General features: G+C 35.2%; 1 pseudogene; it reads left to right on the forward strand.

Annotated features, from left to right (window-relative positions):
* Positions 1–3,031: 3,031 nt before the first annotated feature.
* LOC129780942 (U4 spliceosomal RNA) lies at positions 3,032–3,211 on the forward strand (annotated as a pseudogene).
* Positions 3,212–3,431: the final 220 nt, after the last annotated feature.

Consider the following 3,431-nt stretch of genomic DNA (forward strand, 5'->3'; position numbering starts at 1 on the left):
ATCATCGTTAACAGTTTACTGTGATTGCTTGCTAAGTGTTTCGCAGTTGACTATAAAATATAATCAAGTGTAATGTAATGTTCGTCCAAAAAATTACAAAATAAAGTGTCTGAAATTTGAATTCAATCTGTCCGAAATTTGATTTAGTGTCCGAAGTTTGATTCTTATTCGCTTAATCTGAAAAGCATTTTATTCGATGATTTTTTTTGTTTTCAATCAAATAGGTACCGAAGTGGAAAGCTTAAAAGCATATTGAACTAATTTATTAAAAATATCAACCAAGTAATACCTGTGCATAAAGTTTAGATCTGTTTTCTGCATCATATGAAATATGATTCAGAACGGTATGTTCGTTCGAGTCGCACACAAACAAGTAGAATAAAACAAAACCATGCGCGGAGCTGCAGAAAATGCGTCCACACACGATGACTGCTCGAGCATTTCGATCTCTGTTTAAAACCATTAACTTTGAATTTGTTACTTTTAAGTGTAAAATTCTCACAGCTTTCAAATCGAAGTATTGGAATTGTGCTGAGTAACGATTTTTTTCATTCAAAATTAGTTTAAGACGTACACAGTCCAAAACTATGAAAGCTAAAGTTATAAAGATCTCATTATGACATTATGATTATGAGAATAGAGGCGAATGAACCGCTTAAACTTTGCGGCTCTTAAAAACAAAGAATGAAATGAAATGAAATTCTCAAGAAAGAATGACAAAAATATATGCGATCATTATAAGTCGACATTATAATCATGAAACAATTACTGCATTTTGTTTTCGGTGACCACAAAAAGAAAATAAATTATACTTAATACAATGAAAAGGGGATTGCTATACACATTCATCAAACAGTCTGCGGTTTTGTGATGGAACACTTTAGAACAAGTAATCTGTTGTCACACGAATTAAGGAATACTCATTTACGTCATTATATTAGGCATGCGAAAGGCATATTCCTCATCAACTCGTTGTAAGATTACCGTTAATGAAAAATATTTAGCTCCTACGCATAGCAGGAATTTCACTTGCCATAACAAAATTTGATAATTCCACAAAATCAACATCAATTTAAGGGTTACGACGAATTTCGTATTCGAGCCACATACAAATTCCGTCCGCAAAAACACAATGGAATGAAGAAAAAAAAAATAAACGACAACTTCTCGCATTTCAAAAACGAAAATATTCATCGACACGTTGTTGATTGAAGAAAGTGAAATTTCCATTCAGACGAAGACGAGCACGACAGCGGCAACTGACCGTTGTTCAATCCGCGACTACTGCAAGAAACACCATTAAACCGAAAGCAAAGAAGAAAAGTTTCGAAACCGGAACTACCACCTGAGTTGGTTTTATTAATCATTCAAACCTGGGCCAAGTCTCATATATTATACAATCCGTTTCGTTGTTTAATATTAGGACCTACATGGAATGATGATTATAATCATCTCTCTTTCTCAGTTCAAGACGGAAAGCATGAACCAATCGACAATTTTACTACGCTGAACTCAGTTTCATTTATGTTGTTTGAAGCGAGGCTTAAATTGATTATACATCAATCCTTGATGCAACTGCTCTCGAAGAAATAATATTATCAATAAATATGACGCACTTCCTCTGCATGATTAGCGATCGCGTGGATGGTGATAAAAAAATGTCTGCGAATCATTCGAGTGATAAGTATCCGGTGATTCCAATAACAGAACTTCTAAAAATGAATGCGTATTTTTCCTTTAAATCTATTAATGAAAGATATTTTTCATCTCATTTAAGTTGTACACATTACATCATAAAGAAAAAAATGAGTGATAAAATAGGCAGAAACAAAAACCAAAACGAAACATAAATTTACTAACGCTATGAATGTTTTATAAAAAAAAAAGAATCAGTGATTGGATTTCTTCCGTGGTCAACATCATTATGGGGTATGTAGTGGAATTTTCGCGAAAATGCAAACAGATTAGGATGTATTGCAAATCTGATCAGACTGGACCGAATGCACTTCAGTTAATAATCGTATGAACGATGACAATGTCTACGATCATTGAGCCGATTTCCTTCTGTTTGACCTAACTATGTGTATAGGTATATGCGAATATTTACTTCTTAAAAAAGAAGGGTGATATAAGAGAAGGTAAAAAATCCGTGAAGGGGGATTTACCATCGTTTGTCCGGTATGCTGATGCCCTATGTCGATTGCTCTGAGCCATCATGAGACATAATGAAGCCAGCCAACGGACAGAATTTGACGGTCAATCAAAAGTTCGGGGAACAATTTCCACAAAGCAAGAGAAAGTTCATTTACAAGACAGAACGAAAAAAATCCCCTGAATCCAACAATCATAATTCATCGGATTAGTAATAATTTGCAAATCACTTTTATGGTTTTGACGTAGGACTACGTCTTTCATTTCTATACTGGGGTGTAAGTTCAAAGTTTCGAAAACGAAACCGTTACGCCGGAAACCGAGATTTTGAACGTTAATAGCGCCTAATCAACTGAAAGAAATGGTATGATAAACACTTCATTCGAAAGCTAAAATATCTACGCGTTATATACTTGTTACTTTTTCATCCAAAAACTTGTTTCAACAGCCTTAAAATTTCATTCAAAGCAGGCTATTGAAATCACCAATCGGTATATAAACGAGCGATTTTGCAAATTAGGATGTTTCCCTAACACAGATTTCAAAAACATGGAGCCTGGGGAAATTGGCATAGCAAAATAGATGCAAGTAGTGGGTTTTGTTTTTTCAAATTGGAGCCTGGGGAAATTGGCATAGCAAAATTGTTGTAAACTACGGGTACTTTTGTACTCACTTGCATTTTTGCAAACCGATATCTCTTCATGTCGCCAGCTCACTGAACTTCTACGCATACCGGTCGATGATTAGGCAAAATGTTCATAACTATTTGCAGCGATAACTACCTTCATAATGCATGAACTGACCTAAATTGGGATTTGTTTGCAATTGAATCGTAGATAGTTTCATTCATTCACTAGTTTAATCAATACACACAAAAGATAGCTCTGCGCAGCGGCGATATTGTACCCAATGAGGAACATCCGAGGTGGGACTATTGCTAGTTGAACACAACTAAGCCAACGGCAGTCCTACGTCAACCTTGCGGTTATATCATAGGCATAACCCATCCATAGTTTTCTCATATTTTTGATGTAGGAATACGTTGATTTCTATATAGAGAGTTACATTTTTCGTAGAGTCACTCTACGTTTATTAATAGTCTTTCAATGCATATTACGAAGAATCGTTCTTACGTTATATACCAATATACAGTGGAACTCCGATTATCGGCGAACGGATGATCCGTGGTGCAGATTATTTGCGACAGAAAGTTCCATAGTAAAGCTATAGGCCTTCTCGGAATTTGTCAGTGAGTGATATGCTATTGCACTTTTGTTTTG

The sequence above is a fragment of the Toxorhynchites rutilus genome, chromosome 3 (assembly GCF_029784135.1).
Source record: "Toxorhynchites rutilus septentrionalis strain SRP chromosome 3, ASM2978413v1, whole genome shotgun sequence".
Taxonomy (NCBI): domain Eukaryota; kingdom Metazoa; phylum Arthropoda; class Insecta; order Diptera; family Culicidae; genus Toxorhynchites; species Toxorhynchites rutilus.